Genomic DNA, 20,844 nt, shown 5'->3' on the forward strand with positions numbered 1-20,844 from the left:
GATGCTGTTGATGCCTATTCATTTCTGAATATTTAGGGTGTTACAAGCTTCACAAACTATTTGATTAGGTCAAGTTCAATGTCTTTGGCACTTTCACATAGCAGTACAAAAGGAGGGGTGCTAAGGGCCCTGTTGGAGCTACTAGTAAGCCAGACCCTCAATACACTACATACATTTAAATAGAACAGTCTTACCCTAGACTGACTAACATTATGTCATTCATTCCTTCAGCAAATACTTATTTATTTAGTGGTGCTACTCCCTGCACTGGGGTGCAACGTAAAACGAGACAGGCAAGGATTCTGCTCTCCTAAAACCTGCAGGCAAGGCAAAACCAAACATGCAGAGGAGGAAACTACAAACAGTGATAAGCTATAAAACAACAGAGTGCTGGGACACAACAATATGAGGGCATCTGCCTTACCCCTACTTCAGAGGATACAGACAACCTTTTTATGGATATGACAGTAGCTAACTTCAAAAGCTGAGACAGAGAAAAAAAAAAGTGGAGAGCCAGGAGGAAATATTTCTAGGCAAGAAAACAATATGCCCAAAGACCCTCATGTTTAAAGGGACTTGATCTGAAGCTTATAAATCAGGAAAACAGATTGGGGGCTTCAGGGGGGCTGGGGAGTGGGAGTACCAGCAGTGAAATGGGTGAAGGGAACCAAAAGGTAGAAATTCCCAGTTATAAAAATAAATAACTCATGAGGATGTAATGTATACATTAATAATATAATGACTACAGTTAATATTACTGTAAGGCATATTTGAAAGTTGCTGAGAAAGTAAATCTTAAAAGTTCTCATAACAAGAAAAAGAAATCCTGTAACCATGTGGGGTGATGGATGGAAACTAGACTTACTGTGGTGATCACTCCAACATACATACAAATATCAAATCATTATGTTGTACACCTTAAATTAATATAATGTTATATGTCAATTATGCCTCAGTTAAAGAACTCGGTCTGTTCTAGAAGCTGAATGGAGGCCAAAGAACTTGAAGCAGTGAGTTCCAGGATGAATGAATTAGATGAAGTCAAACAAATAAGAAAGTTAGTAGATCACACAGGGACTCATATGCCAGAGCAAAAAGTCTGCATGAGATGAGCAATGGGTAGCAAATGACAGTTATCATGGAAATGAGGTAATACTCTTTAACTTTTAGAAATATCAACCTTGGCTACTGTGGTAAGAATGAAGGAAAATAAACAGAAGCAAGTCAAAAATCGAACTAAGGTATCAGTCCAAGGGAATACTGACCTAGACTAGATAGAGTGGAAAGAGAAAGTAATGAAGATGTTGAGGCATTTCAGCATTAACCTGCCTCCCTGAACCAAACAGTGAACCTCAACCGTGCCATTACTCAGTCTTTCATATCAATAGACCTGTAGTGAGCATTTTATCGGTGTGTCAGCTCTGCCGGAAACTCTGACGAAGATAGCTTTTGCATCAGCTGATGCCTATGCTACAAAGTGCACATATGCTAAGCAAAAACCTAAGGTACTGAATTAATGACATTTTGTAAATTATACCAATTCTTATCAAATAAATCTAGTTATTGTGACCAGACCAAAGATGTCGTTTCTTCCACTGAATTTGTCTAAGATATCTAAATAAACATAATTACTGCACCATTTCTTGTCATTCTACTCCCTCCCCCCCATCCCCCCCACCCCGTCATTGATGTGGCAGTAATCTAATTTTCTCAAGTCATCCTTGCTAAATTTCATGCTTCTTTCCAGACAAAGGGAAAATGGCGCTAGCAGTTTTGGCTTTACCCTCAGTGAGCCTACTACCGCTGTGCTGTTTAACAGCTGGCATTCTTCAGGTAAAAGCGAAAGGCAGGTGAGAACTAGACAAGGCAGTCACTCTGCGCCCAAGGCAACCCTGAAAGACTTGCTGAAGTCCAAGGGCACGACCAGGTTTCCACAGATCCAGTGTAAGAACAGATAAATGTTCAGAAAATGGAGCTTAAAAGTATAATTTTTGACAATGTAATTGATGGTAAGAAAGGTATCCTGAACTATAAAATATTGATTACTGCTTATATCTAAACATAGAAACTGATTAAGAAAGAATTTTTTGCTAATGCTCTGAAAAAAGAGGATACTTAACTTGATGGGCTTTTGTTTCTTTTCTAAGGGAAACTTCCCACAGGCAACAACTGACCAGTACCAATGATAGAAGAAAATGTGGGTGCTGTTGAAGCCATTTAGGACTCCTTCACTTCAGTGGGGGGCCCTGTGGCTCAATGAAGTCATGTAAAATTATGATGCTTTGTCTAAAACATCTGAGACCCACACAGAGGTTACAACCATTTTGTGACTCCATGGCACTAGCTGACCCAAAACAATTGGCATGAAGAGAAAGAGGTTTGACTCCCCAAGGTTCTATGCAGGGCTGAACAATAGAAAGAAGGTTCAATAAACTGGGAATATGGTTATCAAAGGGAGGTAGATGCCTTTCAACATCCAATTTAAGTTGATAATGAGCTATGATACCTCTATGGTACCTCTTTTGTTAAAAAAAAATTATAATCTTACTCACAGGTAAGTTTTAAGAGTGAGCACATGCATCTGTAAGATGTTAATGTATGCCCAAACCTAAATAATAGTTTCACTAATATTCTATTAAATTGTGAAACAAGACACAGCTAACTCTTCACATGAGGTCATTTTATGTTTATCAGCATTGCCTCTGACTGAAGCTCTGCTGGTTTCAGTAATGTCAGTATAATTTCTAATGTTAAAAGAGCATGACACAAATATTCTTTATCCTATGTATAAATTCAATAGTAATTCTTTTTTTCTTCCCTTAGATAATTCTCTCACTGAATTTCCAGATGGATAACAAGAGCTGACATATGTTAATCCAAAGCAAATGTGCTATCTTGCTCTCTCCTGTTCTAGCTCTCTTTTCTCCCTCTCCCTCCTCCTTTTCTTCCTCCCTCCCTCTCTCACAAATGACACAGGCAGAGAGGAATACTATTAGTTAATGAATGCAATGCTGGAACAGAAACCAAACAGAGAGCTCATGAAGCAAAGAGAAGATAAAATGCGCCTGACCATATGCAAAGAAGAAATTGGCTAATTGCCAACTCAGAAAAGAATTCTTTAGGTAATTATTTTCAAGTCATATGCCATAATTATTATTACTGGACTAAGAAAATGAATATGTAGAAGCTCAGAGCAACCTACAGGCTTTCACACTGTTTCTGGCATCCTCCAGCTCTTCAGATTCCTCTCTCCTTCACAATCGAGCCAATCAAGCTTGTGTATAAATACATACCAAGTGCCATGAAACAGCAGGTCCCTTTTCTTTAAAAATAGTCAGATGCATTTTACGAACTATGTTAAAAAATAAAATGGCAATTTATTTGTTGTATATGAATGTTCAGATTTTAATGAACACTTTTGGTGAAAACTGCTGTTACAGGTTGAGCTGTAATCCCCCAAGACCCACATGTTGAAGTCCTAACCCCAGCACCACTGAAGGTGACTATATTTGCACACAGGGTCTTTAAAGAGACAGTTAGGTTAAAATGAAGTCCTCAGGGTGGGCCCTAACCCAATGTGATTGTTGTCCTTTAGAAAGTGGAAATGAGGACATACGCACACACAGAGGGTAGACCAGGTAAAGACACAGGGAGAAGTATGCCACCTAAAGCCAACAGAGGCCTCAAAAAAACCAGCCCTACCAACACTCTGATCTCAAACTACTAACCTCCAGAACTGTGAGAAAATAAACGTCTATTGTTTAAGCCACCCAGTATTTTGGTGGTACTTTGTAATGTCAGCCAGAGCAAAGCAATACAACTACTGACTTCTGAAATTTATGACAATAAGCTCTTCCTAATACAAATACTGTACTACTCACAAAGAACACTTTCCCATAAATATCACCTATAACAAAATGGAAACAAACTGAGAGAATTTCTTATGCAATGAAACTAACACTGTGGTTGTTATTCTTACCTTCAGAGCTGGAACAGCCGCAGGGGGATAAAATTGGTATAATTTGGAACCCAGACAGAGCACCACAAAATAGCAAAGCCCAGGACAGGGACATGGAAATAAGAAAAGAACTGGCTGTAGGATTAGCTTCCCGGGGTTGTAATAAATTTTCTCAGGCAGGAGAGAGTTTGCCTCAGATCAAAACAAGCTGCCCCAAGTTAAATTTACCTCAACCCCTTGTCCCTGCTCCCAGGTCCCCTAAAACTTGTAGCTGATATAACTGTTCTAGGTATTTGTTTACATGTCACCTCAATTCACTGGACAAGAATTTCCTGTAGAGCAAAGACTATATGATTGAAACATCAGAGGCAAGTGTGTTTAATAAATTGATGAATGAGTAAATGAAGAGTAAAGAAATAAATGAATGAAAATAAATCAAAGATTCAGGGCATCTGAGACTATTTCAAACAGCAGGCAATCAGCAGTGCAGGCAGATGGATTATCTAATAGCAAGTATCAGTATAATGAAATCATTGGACAATACTTATTATTCAGCCCCCAGAGGCATTACTAAATCTCACTGTAATTTAGTCTCAAGAATATTAGACTCAGTTACATTCAACTTTGGTTATATGGTTATAACAGATATAATAACCAGAGTAAGTCAATGCTGAATCAATGAATGTCAGTTCTTTCCTTCTGAGAGAAAGATTGACCCCAGAGTCCCTGTAGATAAGTAGATCTGCATTTTGGAAGTGATTTAAGAACAAAACATTAAGATGTAAGGACTCCATAAAGACAACTTTTATGTTCATGCTGTATTCATATTAGTTCTCAGTACATATTTATTGATTGAAGAAAGTATCAACTATGTTGATTCACTTTCAAAATATAAAGTTAGCTCAAATACATAATATTTAAAATTAATAAAATCTGTGTTGTAAAACAAATTTCAACAATTAACTTATCCAGAAATACCAAATGTAAATGGATGGCACTTAATGAACCTAGCCACTCCAGTATCATCACTCTCTGAGTCAAGCAGAGCCTGTCAGTCAGCCCCACACAGCTCCACTCAGTATCTGGTCTGCAGCCAGTGAGAAAGCACATGGGTCAAACAGCTTAATCAAGATGTGTTCTGGTGCACTCACCAAGCCTGTGAGCTGAGCATTCATCATTTTAATTACATATTCATAGCACCTTAGCAATATATGTGATCAAATTATTCAAAAGGTTGACTATTTGCTTTTTTGACCCAAGGGAAAAAAGTGAAGGGAGGAAAGGGGTGAAAAGGTGGGTGGAGATGATAAAAGGGGTGTAAAAGGGAACTGACATTAATTAAACACACATTATGTACCAGCCATAGTGATAGGCTCAAAACACTTCTCATATTATATAGTCCTCATAAAAGCTTTCTGGTGCACACATAAGTATCTCCATTTTACATATGGGATGAGTGAATCTGAAATTCACTAAATCATCTCAGTTTAAAACCATAATCATTTATTTATGTCATGATTTTACAAGTCACTAACAGAGGCTGAGTTCAGCTGAGAGATTCTCTGGTCTCTGCTGGCCCTCAAGCATCCATTGTTATCCAAGACCACCCAGGAGCCTCTGGTTCTTGGGGGTAGCCAGTTATCAGCTGTGTACCCTCTCCATCTCTTTACATGTGGTGGAAGGTCTGGGCTCCAAAGAGCCACACAGCTACTTATTCTGCTGGCCATAGCAATTATAAGGCTAAATCCAGAGTCAAGTGCTGAGGAAATAGATACAACTTCTTCATGGGAGGGGCTGCAAAGTCACATGGGTAAAGTGGAGAGTAAAGAATTAGAAACATTTTCCAACTAAACTACAAGATATAGTTTTTCCAAGATCACCCAGTAGATAATCATTGAGACTCAAGTCTTATCTTGATTTTATACTTTTTAATCTCTCTTCCTACCACTGTTCTAGTTTAAAACAAGGTATAATTAGATAAATTGGAAAAAATGCAGGGTTCCAACTGAGTTAACTGAGGTAACAGTTTCCATGGATTAAACTAAAATAATTCTATGTATGTCCTTACCTTTGGAAATCTGATGCTTACCTAGAGGTCATTTTGAAATAAACTACTTTCCACCTGTAAAAGGATTCTCCTAGCTTGAGCTGCTTTACTGGATTAATAGTAGGCTATATTTCATATGCATTAAATAGAGCAACTGCTTTTGAATCATTATATCTGAAAATCATTATATACAGACCTATACAATAACAAATACTAAAAACGGAACTCAAACTGAAAAGCATGATTTTCATTTTATAAAAACAGTAGAAACTCTCTATGGAACTAGTGTTATAAAATACCACTCTGGTTTGCAGATGAAATGATACTGTACATAAAAAACCCTAATGAATCCACTCCAAAACTACTAGGCATAACATCAGAATTCAGCAAAGTTGCAGGATATAAAATTAATACACAGAAATCTATTGCATTCCTATATACTAACAATGAACTAGCAGAAAGAGAAATTAGGAAAACAATTCCATTCACAATTGTGTGAAAAAGAATAAAATATCTAGGAATAAACCTAACCAAGGAAGTGAAAGACTTATACTCAGAGAACTACAAGACACTCATGAGAGAAATTAAAGAAGTTACCAATAAATGGAAATACATCTGTGCTCATGGATAGGAAGAATTAATATTGTCAAAATGGCCATCCTGCCTAAAGCAATCTACAGATTCAATGGAATCCCTGTCAAAATACCAACAGCATTCTTCAACAAACTAGAGAAAATAGTTCAAAAATTCATAAGGAACCACAAAAGACCCCAAATAGCCAAAGCAATCCTGAGAAGCCAAAGCACAAGAACAGACCCATACACCAATGGAACAGACTAGAGAGTCCAGATATAAACCCAAAACTTACATGGTCAATTAACATACAATAAAGGAGCCATGGATATACAATGGGGAAATGACAGCCTCTTCAACAACTGATATTGGCAAAACTGGACAGCTACATGCAAGAGAATGAAACTGGATTATTCTTTAACCCCGTAAACAAAAGTAAACTTGAAATGGATTAAAGATGTGAATGTAAGTCATGAAACCACAAAACTCCTAGAAGAAAACATTGGCAAAAAATCTCTTGAAATATAAACATGAGCAAATTTTTCCTGAATGCATCTCCTCGGGCACGGGAAAGAAAATAAAAAATGAACAAATGGGACTACATCAAACTAAAAAGCTTCTGTACAGCAAAGGACACCATTAGCAGAATAAAAAGGCATCCCACAGTATGGGAGAATATATTTGTAAATGATATATCTGACAAGGGGTTAACATCTAAAATATATAAAGAACTCCCATGCCTCAGCACCCAAAAGGCAGATAAGCCTATTTAAAAATGGGTGGAAGATATGAACAGACACTTCTCCAAAGAAGAAATTCAGATGGCCAACATGCACATGAAAAGATGCTCTACATCACTAATTATCAGGGAAATGCAAATTAAAACCACAATGAGATAACACCTTACACCAGTTAAGATGGCCAACATCGAAAAGACTAGGAACAACAAATGCTGACAAGGACGCAGAGAAAGGGGGACCCTCCTACACTGCTGGTGAGAATGTAAGCTAGTTCAACCATTATGGAAAGCAATATGGAGGTTCCTCAAAAAACTAAAAATAGAAATACCATTTGACCAGGGAATCCCACTCCTTGGAATTTACCCTAAGAATATAAGTTCTCAGATTCAAAAAGACATATGCACCCTGATGTTTATTGCAGCACTATTTACATTAGCCAAGATATGAAAGCAACCTAAGTGTCCATCAGTAGATGAATGGATAAAGAAGATGTGGTATATATACACAATGGAATATTATTCATCCATAAGAAGAAAACAAATCCTACCATTTGCAACAACATAGATGGAGTTAAAGGATATTATGCTCAGTGAAATAAGTCAAGCAGAGAAAGACAAATACCAAATGATTTCCCTCATTTGTGGAGTATAACAATGAAGCAAAACTGAAGGAACAAAATAGCAGCAGACTCACAGACTCCAAGAAGGGACTGATGGTTGCCAAGGGGGAAGGGAGGAGGAAAAGGGGGGGTGGGGGGAGGAGACATTCTGGGGTGTCGTGGCTGGTGCACATGGTATGTGTGGGGTCACAGGGGGTCAGTGTGGCTCCAAGAGGATGGGTGGGGACTCCGTGGCATCTTGGGGCACTGGTGGATGTTGACTGCAGTGGGGTGTTGGGAGGAGCTTGATGGTCGGGGGTGAATGTTGTAGCCACATTGTTTTTCTTGCGGGGCCTTCATGGGAGTGTGTATCATTGATACCTTGGTAAAAAAACTATTAAAAAAAATATCACTCTGGTTATCACTGTGACTTCATTTAATAATGCTGCCTGTCCATGTAAACAGGATATTAGGACTAGAAGTGTCTTGCTGCTACCTTGCCTCTATGCCTTATGGCCAATTTTTATCTGTTTTCTCCCTTCATCAGATCTTCTTTAAAATTTTCCATATATTTTCATATTTCTCTTCTCAAGTAGTTTCCTTCAAAATATGTTCTTCCAAGTTAAGTTTTATTCAGTTAAGAGTTCAATTGCTTCACCTTCTGGTATTCTTAAGAACAGCAAGTGCCTACCTAACCAAAGTAGATTGGCTCCCAAATAAAGTTATAGATAGAGCAACTTTAAAAAATAAAATAAAGAGCCAAGTGTTGCTGACCCATGACTACCTGCACAGAGTGAAGAGGGAGCAAGGAAAAGTAAAATCCTGTTTGCTCTGTTGTATAGATAAAAATAGTGCAAAACTAAAACCCCACATATTGGCTTGCTGCCCATGCAAAATGCTCTCTCTCTCTCTCCAACTATACGGCTTTCTTTCATCTCTATAAAAGTTTCGGAAACTCAGCTTCTATTTTCTTCTAGAATGGTTCTAAGCAACTGCCACAAGGTTTCATAAATTGTGGATATTCAAGAACGCTTTTTGAACAATGAAAAAATTCCATTAACTCTAATGTATACCTATTAAAAGCTTGAATTCCAAGGCTACTTTTTCCCTTCATCTTATTAATTGCTATAAAACCTAATTTAGTTTAAAGATCAGAGAATAGTTCCCCCAAAAATAAAAAATATAATTAATACATTGTTTATTATCCTTAATACCCTTTCCTTTCTGGCAAGAACCTGTTGGAAATGCTATATATGAAGTGTCTTTGTGAGTCTGTTTTGTCTGATCATCTATAAATGTTTGGCAAAAGGGATGGATTCCTTTAAAAAAGAAATCAGAGTCTAAAATGCAGGTTCCAATCAACCTAACCAAGCACCAAGTGGTCCTACTGCCAAGAATGAGCACACATGCTCCTCTAGCTTGAGAAAAATACTCCAGCAAGGAAGTTTTTCAGAGAGTGTGGTACTCTTTACAAGTCATACCTTTGAGTGGTCATAACAAGGACACCCGCAGCAGGCAGGGAGCCGTCCAGGATCAGGAACGGCTTCAGAAGGAAGTCAGTTCAAGCAGGATGCGTGCTCCTTGCATCACACTGGCCTCGCTCCCAGCCACAACACCCTGTAGGCCTTCAGGCTTGGCCCTGGTACTGATGTCTTACAGGAAGGTCAGGAAACTTCAACCACTGGGATACCAAGGCCACCCACACAGGAGAAACTGAAGATGGCTCCCTTATTGGAAATAAGAACTCCCACGATACTCATAAAACGTTAGCAAATTGCAAGAAAGATAATTCTTTTTTAAAGAACTGCAAGGTAAAACTGCATAAATGAGGGCAGGATTATGAATGATACCAGTTAACTTTGTGTGGCCCTACCATGAGTTACATACTGCAGTAAATTATTTATTATTTCATTTAATCCTCACACTAACTCTAGAAGGTAGCTATTATTATATTCCTACTTAAGGCAAGAAAATTAAGCAAGAGATTAAATAATGCTCCCTAGGTCACAAAGCTAGTACACAGCCAAGTGTGGTTTTGAACCCACAGCTCTGATCCCAGAGTGCTTACCTTTAATCTGTTTACTTATTGCCTCTTAAGTACAGTCAAGAGATCCATTTAGATAAGAAAAAGATGAGCTAACTCTATTCTCTTTACTTAGGGGAATTTAAGTTGTCAGTATACAACAAAACATTATTAACCATATATATATGAATATTTTGCATAAAATGATAATTCTAATCAAAGTTATGATGTTACCTATAAGTGTAAACCACCATTTCCATATAGAAATGGTGGTTTACACTTTCTTTTTTGTAGGAATAGAATGCCTGTTCTCTCAAATTAAGCATCAGCCTTTCTATTATCATCTCTGTTACTGAAAACACATAAACATCCTAAAGTCACCAGCCTGCAATTCCAAATCATTAGGCCTGCATTTGAGAGTATAACCTTGAACCAAGTCAAAATACTGTCAAAATTCATTCAAAATTTCACCAAAAAAGGTGAAATACTATCACTACAGCCACCACTTCTTTAATATCTGTTATGTGTCAGCTGCTTTACATGCATCAGCTCCAGTTATTCTATAGCACAGCAGCACTCTCACATGTATATTGTTGGTTGTTTTGTGTTTATTTCCATTCCTCTTACCTCTAATCTTCCCTCTTACCATTCAAACAACAGCAATGGTTGTCCATACACACACCCCTAGGCTTAGCATTTGACACAGAGAGAAAAATGAGTTAATTCATCAAGTACTTCTAAAGACTCTTATAAATATTCAGCAGAGAACACGATATTGAAAGCCATCGTTCTCAAGTGCAGAAGCCAGGTGCTTGAGAAAAAAATTTTCTCTCTCTTCCTTTCTCTCTTTTTCTCCCTCTCTTTCTCCTTCTCTCTCTAAATTTGAAGCATTTGGCTTTACTTACCAAGAGCCAAAACCAACAGTGTTCACAGCCAAGAATTTGTTCACTAACCATACAGTGATTAGAAGGAAAGTAAAATATGGGATGACATTAGCCTTACTTCACTAGGGTCACATGCCTACAATTGAGAGTAGGTGGGAGATCCACTTCCCTGACCCCTTCACCACCACTCAGAAATTAATTTCAGGTGGAAAGAAAAGGTAAAATGATAGAAACTGCAATAGATAATCAGATATGTTTTGAGAGATAAAGAATATAAGGGATGATCAATAAAATGTGGCATATCCAAAAAAAGAAAAAGTATGCAGCCTTAAAAAGATCGAAATTCTGACACATGCTACAACATGGATGAGCCTTGAGGACATTTTCAAGGGCTGGGGGAAGGAGAAATGTCATTTAATGGGTATAGAGTTTTGGTTTTGCAAGATAAAAGGAGTTCTAGAGATAGGTGGCACAACAATGTGAATATACTTAACATTATCAAAATGTACACTTAAAAATGGTAAAGATGCTAAATTCTCTTCTCCTTATATTTTATCATAAGCTAAAAATAATTTTTAATAAGTAATTAGCTGACCTTCCAGAGTATAACCTGAAAGGGTTTAAGCCCTATGAATTCTATATCTGACAGAGCAATTAGAGCAACAATGGCTGAGAATGGTGTCTAAAAGAAGGCTATTATAAAATATAAATAAATAAATAAAAGCTGGGGTCTAAAAGATGGCTATTATTTAAAAATAATAAATAAATAAATGAATGAATGAATGAATAAATAAATAAATTTTCTTTTTAAAGTCTGTGATATTTCATTACATACTTTAAAAAGAAAATTCTGTACACCTTACGCTTACACAATATTATATGTCAATTATATCTCAATAAAGCCAGAATGAATGAATGAATAAATAAACAAACAAATAAATAAGATGGGCCTGGTGGAAACCTGATAGAAAAGAAACTTGGAGCTCCTCAACCCTAGAGGGGGATACATAAGTGGAAAGGGAGGCTGGTATACCAGAAACATCCTCACAGTTAGCGTAAAGGGAGAGTGGACTCCAAAATTAGACTGTGTAATGCCAGAAGACAGTAGAAGCAGATACAGTAAGACCACAGGGCAACAGCTATGTCCTGGGGGAATAAGTTGCACCTCAACAGATGCCACCAAGCCAGATACCAGCAATGCCACCAACCAGACTCTTCCTTTCCCATCAGCAACATGCCTTTATATTACATAAGCTTCTCTCAAACATTGGATCCCCCAGGGAGATGGAAAAAAAGAAAAGAAAGGGAAGAAAAATCTTTGGTTAACATGAATATTTACTCAAAATAGACAGTGTTTAACTGTGTTTGAGTTGCTGTGAATTGGTAACACTGATTATTATTTCTCACGTATGAGTAGGAGCACTCATTCATAAGTTATATTCAGGCATAAAGAAATGAAGAACAGGATGTTTTTTTGCATGCACTATATTATAATGGCAAAATGTTGTACCACAAAATTAAATAACTTACCCAGCTTCTAATTTCTGTGATGTAAGATTCACACTCAGGTATTTCTTGTTCCAAAGTTTACCAACTGTATTATGACAATATTCTCAACATGTTCTTAGTTTCATTCTTATAACAGGTTAGAGTCCCAGAAATACACATACTCTCATGAGTTATCTCCTTACATGTACACACCCTGAATGTACACTACCAATAGCTTTATTCTTGCTTCATTCCCAGTCTCTATTCACAAGTTTTGTCCCCTCACCCTGTCTGTTATGTTACATTGTCCTCCAAGTCCAGTTCCAGATCTGGAAGCCTGCCCTGGACTTCTACCTAGTGGCAGAGGGACCTACTACACTCACTCATGCTAACCCAATAATTCCCTGGAATTGGGACCTTGAAAAATACCTAAAGTGTTCTCAGACAGATTTTTTCTATAGCTCACAGTTACTGAGCACATTCTCCCCTGACGAGAACCACAGATTCTCTGCCACTGTGAGCTCTCCAAAATGTAAAATACAGTGTTAATCTTACTAGGAAGTGTGACTTTCCATGGAAACTTCCTAGCAATGTTAGTATCTGCAATTGGGCCAGTTCCCTGAGAACCTCAGCCCACTTTTCATTGAGTGGTCCTGTCTTCTATCTTTCTGTACCATTTTGCCTCAAGAGATCATCATACCTTATATCACACTTCTGATCTCTGACATCACAAGTTTTGGAAGTGTGCATACATGCACACACACAGACACACATGCCATAATACACATCTATGAATGAATAAGGAGTTTGTTGACTGTGTATTATAAAATCTGTATATGCTATAAGAGTATACAAGCTTATTCAAAACTAATATATACCCAAGGATGTTAGAGTTTCCAGTGTTGATTAAATTTATGCAGTCATTGGATCCTTTTTTTCAAGAAATATCTCATGGGATTGGTTTCCAGGGTAATGTTGAAAGTGGCATTTTAATGGAAAATTATATTAATCAAGGACAGAGGTTTCTATCTCTATCTCAGAGGTCTTCAGTTATCTGTGCTAAAAACAAATATAAATACTGAAACCATGTTACCTTCAGTAGACATGTTATTTCTACCTTTGAATCATCCTCCTTCTTGAAACAATTCCTTGACTTTCCTCTTGGGAACTATACTTACCTACCAAATCCTTCCACCCAGTTTAGATAAGGTTGATCTTATTCTCAGCTTCAAGGCCAATCCCATGAACCAGCCCAATAAATAAGCTTATTTTATCCTGCTGGATATAGAAACCGGTTCAGAGGTGGGTGCATGACTGAAAGCAGGTTGACTCTCACATTTTTTTTTTTTTGCTGGAATTCTTGGGAACACACTTTAAACCAGGGTTGTGAAACTTGTAGGCTGTAAACCTGAGGCTGCTTGGTGGCACCTTATGGGGAACAGCTTATAAACAAAACCCATTCAGGGAAGGAGAGCTAAGAGGTAGAGTCTTCATGAGTGTATTCTGAGTCACGAAGTCTAGCTGGGAGCAGACAATAGCTAGGTTTTTCAGTTACATCACCCAAATTTTTTTCTTTTCACTTAGGCCATTTTTAGTTGGGTTTTAGTCACTTATGACCCAGAGTCCTGATTAATGCACTGCTCTATGCAGGCAGCACTGTTCCCTTGGTAATAAATAGCACAGGTGGAGTGCTTAGGAAAAGTTCATTCATAGTATGTAGGAGAAGTTAATTCACCTTCATGAATCTAGCCTTACATCCTTTATCCTAATTCTGAAGAAAAAAAAAAAGGGCACAGGATTATTGAGAAGGAAATCTCATCTACAGTGAAACAAATGAACCCCAATTTCAGGTTTCTGCTTCTACTTCTTTAATTTATTGAGGCCTCACAACTTTCAAAATGTTTTAAGAACCATTTTGTGAGCCTTGTGAATCATAATTAATCTCTGCAAAGCACCTGGAGATTCTTGGGTAAGAGACCCGATAAAAGACAAAGCAACATTATTAAATAATTTAACCATTATTATTCTTTCAAGGGAAAGTACAAGAATGAAAGTCTTCAGGGAACATGCTAATTAGGGAGACAATAATGAAGAGCTGATTAGAAAGACGCTTCCTTGTCCCTGCAAATAAGAAAATCTCCCCAGAGCTCTGGGTGAATGCGCAGTTTGTGTTTCACATTCTTTCACTCCCCTCAGACCCACTCCCTCCACCTCCTCACCACAAACACACAGAGAGACCCCAGAGGAAGGGTCTTTGTGCATATCTGAATTAAGAGTTCCTAGAAGAACATGTAATAGTTGCCACGCAATGATGGAAACGTTGTATCATGAGATTTCAAAAAAGGAGCTGCCTGTCAGAGATGAACATATTTAAAAGAAGCCATCAAGCAATAGGGAAATCTCATAAATATCAGTTCTGACTACTTGTTAGGAGCTAGAAAAATAAGTAATTGGCTGATTATAGACAAACTGCTTACTGAAGGTACACAGATTTAGAGCATGACTCATTGAGATTTGGCAGGCAGGTCCATGACAGTTGTCCTAAAAACAGTTTAGGTGAGAAAAAAGCCTCCAGCTTGTTGGGTGCATCTTTGCAGCCCCCATGTCAGGATTAATTCCTGCGGTGCCACATCACTTCATATAGAGGTCAGACTCAAGCGATAATGATGAAAGGACAGGTCATCGCCTAAGAATTAATGACTGGAGGGAAGGAAGTGATGGTCTTTGGCTCTACCTTCAGCTATTAACCCCAGCTAGCCATTAATACTCAGGAAATGCCCTGTGACGAGGATGCTATTGCTGTTATAAACTCTAAATGAAGGAAACTGCACGGGCTTAAACATTGGCACAAGAAATTTAACTTAATGAATGATGCCTTTTGAAAAGCATATTCAAGATAGGTCAGAGAAAAGAATTGAGCTGCATGTGATTCGGCCAGCTTGCACCCATCGGCTCATTTTAGTTAGGTTATAATTGAAACTACAAATGATGCCAAAACTAGGCTCTGAATCTGACTGGGTTTACATATGAGTGCTGTGATTGATATTCCATTATTGTCAGTGTTCCTGATTAGTGCAATATAATTACAAGGTTTATTGCTTATGCCAGTGAAATTACAGGGAGAAGATTAGTAGGTAGCAGAGGGTTTTGCAGACATTTCCAAAGGTCTGTCCGCCCACTGACTGGTTGATGGAGTTGGTATTTTGCTCCCCACCAAACTATTTGTAAAAAGGAGCTTTACTATTCCACATGCTTTTCTGACTGACATTTCTAGAGCTATCATCCTTATGCCTGAGGTGATAATTCCCCAAATTGGGTTTGTGTACTGGAAAAAAAAAAAACAAAAAAAAAAAAGAATTTAATCCTCATAGGCTGTTTGAAATGCCATCTCTGCAGGGACTCATCTTGAAGCAGTACTTCCAAAGTGACATGAAAGGATTAAGAAGTAAATAAAGGAATTGGACATGCTCCAAAGTCAATTCATTCAAAGAGCTACTTGTAGGAAAAACAAAAAAGAAAAGTAACACCATATTGAGATTAACAGTGAGAAGTAAACTTAGTTGAGGCATAGTAAGAACAGTATTAAGCAATAGAGTTATCCTGGACCAAAATGTGAAATATTAGCTGAAACTGGGAAACAACTGAAAAGTCATTCTGTTTCCTAATCAACACCATTAGGTGATTTCTATTAAGTGCTAATCACTGACATGAGTCATTTTCAAATCAATAAATCAGACCAGCTCTGCCCTCTTGGATACAGAACAGTAATGTATCTGTGTATAAAGTCCTAGACAGACAATGTCTAAATATAATATTTTATAAAGTGTTTTCTAAACTTCTGAACTTTATAGTTTAAGGTAGGCATTTTTACCTCAACTTAAAAGATGAGGAAGCTGTGACAAGGTAATTGATTATGACTCCATAGACAGAAAATGAGATAACCAGAACTTGAACATAGGGCTTTCTGACTCCAAAGCCTGTGCCTTTCCCATTGCCTTTCTTTAGAAATGAAGTTGTACATGATATTTCTTCTCTGCCTAGTCTAAGCCATGCTCTCCATAATGCAGCTCCAAAATACATCTCCAGTCTCACCTTCCAGGGCTCTCTGAACATGCTTCTGCCAGAACACTTTATATGGTTCTTTAGCTGTGTCCTTGAGGTTCTTCCTACAGCCACTGTCCTCACCTGCAGAGACCTGGTTCACCAGTCAGTACCCAGATACCTCATTTCCAATAAAGCCTTTCCCGACATTCATGCAATTGTTTTTTCATCATCTGATGAGTCATGTATCATTACTCGGGCACTGACCTTTGACAAAACTTTCTTTTATCACACTTATTTGTGTAGAACATATTCACTACTAAATGACAAACTTTTTTGAAATAGGTATTAATTATATTTCATCTTTGTCTCTCCCAATATTACATCTTACAAAACAGTTAAATAAATGAATGCTACCATCTCCTTAGTTGCAATATGTAAAAAATTTTCTCTCATCAGGATCTCTAATCCAGAGAAAGACTCAATCTATAAAGTAATCCCATGTGACCACTTCCAGATCTTTCTTTTAAGAATTTTTTCATTAGGCTGTTTGGCCTACATCTTCCAAGACAAATCCTGGCGATCTGACAAGGCCCTAAGTTCTCTGAGACTTAATAACAATGTAATCACTGGTGTAGTCAATGATCTGTATAAAAATAGCACCACAAGAATGACAAGAGGTAAACTTCTGCCAAAAAGACTTCAGTAGGTCAACAACTACATAAATTTATACACATCGCAGCCCAACAGAATAGAATCAGATTTGAGTCTAACATTGTATTAATCTTTCTACTTAAAATGTTGTCAGAATGAATCTCAATCTGAATCTCTGAAAACCATCCCAGCATGCAGACACACATCATCACAGCTGATGAGATCAACTGACACATGGCATACAGTATGTGAGCATTCTCTAAATCAGGCCACTTGTACCTTGGTGACTAATCAGAGACTCAAAGAAACACTTTGCAAACCTAATTTGGATAATATCAGGATAAAATGATGAAATTTACATTGAGGAAGGAAATAGCTGCCTTAGGATGCTCCTTGAAGATAAAGAAAATTCAATAAGAGGGCCTATCTTATTATTTTATTATTTCTGACCTTTGAAACTATAAACATGTACAACCAAAATTCTTTCAGAAAGTAGTATGCAAGAAATACAGGAGGCATCTACTTACCTCTCAAGGAGAAAAGAGAATTGTAATTGTTCCTTCTTCTACTTCATTGCATATATTTGTGTGAAATTTTGCCCAAACTTTGTAACCATTTTTATACAACCTTACATGCATATAACTCTGCTAATGCTTACTCTATAATAAACTGTTCTCTTTCTCTTGTCTTTAATGACAGAGAGGGGTCTTTTGTTGGCAGGACTGTTATTTCTCCATCAGTGTCTACACAAGGAAAATAGATGGATCACAGAAGCACTATCTAGGAGCTTTGTCATATACATTTTGTTATTAATGGGAGCACAATTTTTTTTTAAATATGGAACACTTCATGAATTTGCATGTCATCCTTGATCAGGAGCCATGCTAATCTCCATATCACTCCGATTTTAGTGTATGTGCTGCCAAAGTGAGCACAGGAGCACGATTTTTAAGATGAACGAGGTTCCCACTGATCCAATTTAAACCAATCACTGAAAATTTAGAAAAAAGAAACAGAAGTGGGAGGGAGAGGAAGAAGAGGAGGAACAAGAAAAAGAAAGAAAAAAGACGGAAGTATCATACTAGAAAGTGACCACTTACTAGAAGCAAGATTGACATAACAGCATGAAAAAAGCAGCTTAGCTTCCAAGTTGGTGTCTTACATAGCTCAACAGTAACATGGCATCATGGTAACTGAAATATCAAATCTACATGGAAGCATATGAATCAATAGCCAGAGGAAATGATTTGTCTTATTGTAACAGGCTGACAAAATCATTTGAAAATTCAAGTAATGAACAGTAAATAAATAAGGGATATGGACATTTTTATACACAGTTTGGCAAACTAAGTATTCTCATGTTTTCATTAACAAAAAACAGAGCCAACAGGAAGGATACTGGTAGTCAATTTGAACGTATTTCTATATGGGACTTATTGAAGCCAGCATGGCTATCCAGTTGCGCATTAGTTCTTAATGGGAGATATTTACAGAAATACTTCCATTTTCTGATCAAGAGTTTCAGATCATGTTTTTGGAGTTCCTGATTCACTATCTAGTAACTTTGTTAGGGTTGGTTATCTTTTGGTAAAAGAAAGATCCTTTCCATGTCACATCTCACCCCCATATACTGAATTTCCTCAATGAAAACCTCAAAAATAGGTCCATTTATTCACAAGGCTATGGTAGGTGCTGGGCTAACACTGAAAGTTATGAAACTGTGGCCACTGATGTATTTTAGGGGAAAAACATGAGAGCCTCATGTCCCCAGCTGAGTTGTTTCATCTTCCTGCACAAGGAACTCCAGGCTCTAAGTAACAATTCAAGTAAGCACCACCCTACCTCCGCAAGGCTGGTGCCTAGGGAAGTCAGTCCTATTTCTCCCCTCATCCTGCCTCAGAGAAGGAAGGCCCAGAGATTTCCCAACCGAGGCTTTCTGAGCCTCCGCCCCTCCCAGCAGAGTGTGAGGCATGGTTCACTGCTTAACAAAGAAAGACACTCAAGTTTGGTTCCATGTTCCCGTGACTCTGTGTTAATCAAAACTGGGTCATCAGTGCTACTTTCTATAAAAAGCAGTAAATCAAGAAAACCATTTTATAACTTAATGTGAAGAAATAGAACCATGTTACCATGGAATTTATGAGAAAAGAGAACAGACAGAAACAGCACAAAAAGGGCAAGGCAAGATTCTTGTTGAGACAGAAGAGACTCTTGTGCCAACATGTTTCCACAGGAAAAGATTTGGTATTAAGACATGTCTAGCCTGACAGGAGGAAGCCCTGGGACTCTTCAGTGTGAAGACTCCTGAGGGAAAGAAACACAGCCACCTCAGACCAATCACAAGTCGTATGCGCAAAATTGTTTTACCCTCTGAAATTTTACCTGAGTGAGATCAGATAAATGGATATCTGAGGCAGCCTTGAGAAGTGAAGGGTGTAAGAAAACACCTTTCCGGCAGCTTGTAGCAGCTCAGGTGTACCATGTGATTTCACTGTGCTGAGCTCTGCAGATTGATGAGATGCTTATGGGGCCAGCAGGGGCCATAAATGAATAATGCAAGATGGGTAGGGAGCAGGGGGCTTTGAAAATAGACATCTTAATTGAGGCACTGGTGTAGAATCACTGGAGGACGTGATTTTCTACAGAGGATAAATGGGTGTGAACCTAGGGTCTTTAAAGAACAAGCAGAGAAGTAATAATCTACCTTCTCCTTACAGCATACCTTACTGAGTGTTCTCCATAGGCTCCAGGGCCTCTAAAATCCTGGGCCCCAGGGAACTCTTTGCACTTATTTGCTTTCTCCTGCAGAGAGAAGGCTCTACTGGCATATGCCATCCTGTAAGTGCTACAAATGCCTGAACTTTAAGTACTGCTAGAAACCAGTCTTCAAAGGCTGAGCCATCACCTTCACTGTGCTCACAGCGGCTTCAGATTTAGGGGACCATTTCAATACATTCTCTACTGACAACAAGACTCCTCTGGCACCAGCCAGCCGGCACATATGTGCTCAGGCAGGAGAGCATCTATGAATCTCAATGAATAGTTTTCTTCCGGTTCTCATTCTAGACCTTTAGGCGACATTTTGCTTTTTATTTAAGCCTTTTCCTTAAAATTCTGCTCTTTTTTTCTGGATTTCTTCTTATTTCTTGGTCCTTCTCTGAATCCTTCATGAGATGTTTTTCCTCCTTTACCTCTTAAACATATGGCTCCCCAGGGTTCTGTACTTAGCCCACAGCTCTTCTGCAGACTCTCCCTGAAGGAGACGAGGGAAGAGAAACTATGAGTCTGTATAAAAAGTAGGGAAAATGCAGCTTCCAGGAAGGCAAAGGGAGGGCTAATAAGAACTAATGCTCAAAATAGGAAATCTGTCAAACGGCGTGAGAAGGACAGCCATGGGCTTCCTAGAAGTAGCACAGGAGACAACTGGGAACATGAAGGCTATGCATTCCAATGTTTATCACAGAGCTGAAGTTACACTCTTAATTTGGGCTGATTTACTACATATGGCGAGCATTTTACATGCACTGCCATACATGTACCTATCAACTCACTTTACTAGACATTATCACTGCCTTACTTTTCAGAGGAACCTGAGACTCTGGAGAGGCTAAGACATTTTACCAGCCCCTGAGTAGACTGGATGAGGGGGATTCCTATCAGTGCTGGACTAAATTCAAAAGCTGATTTTTCACATTACACCACGACACTATGTCCGACAGTAAGAATTCATTTTTCTGCCTCAGCAGGTAAAATCTCAAGCAAGTGGTATCTCTATGATTCTACTGGACTTCAGCACTCAGAGTTTTGGGAGTAGCATAACTGTGAAAGGAAACAAGTC

At 38.2% G+C, this 20,844-nt stretch overlaps 1 non-coding gene across 1 annotated transcript; it reads right to left on the reverse strand.

The window, feature by feature from the left end:
* Positions 1-17,837: 17,837 nt before the first annotated feature.
* LOC118972434 (U6 spliceosomal RNA) lies at positions 17,838-17,941 on the reverse strand. Its single transcript, XR_005061412.1, has one exon. It is a non-coding gene; the product is annotated as a U6 spliceosomal RNA (small nuclear RNA).
* Between the last annotated feature and the right edge of the window lie 2,903 nt (positions 17,942-20,844).

This window comes from Manis javanica, chromosome 5 (assembly GCF_040802235.1).
Source record: "Manis javanica isolate MJ-LG chromosome 5, MJ_LKY, whole genome shotgun sequence".
Taxonomy (NCBI): Eukaryota; Metazoa; Chordata; class Mammalia; order Pholidota; family Manidae; genus Manis; species Manis javanica.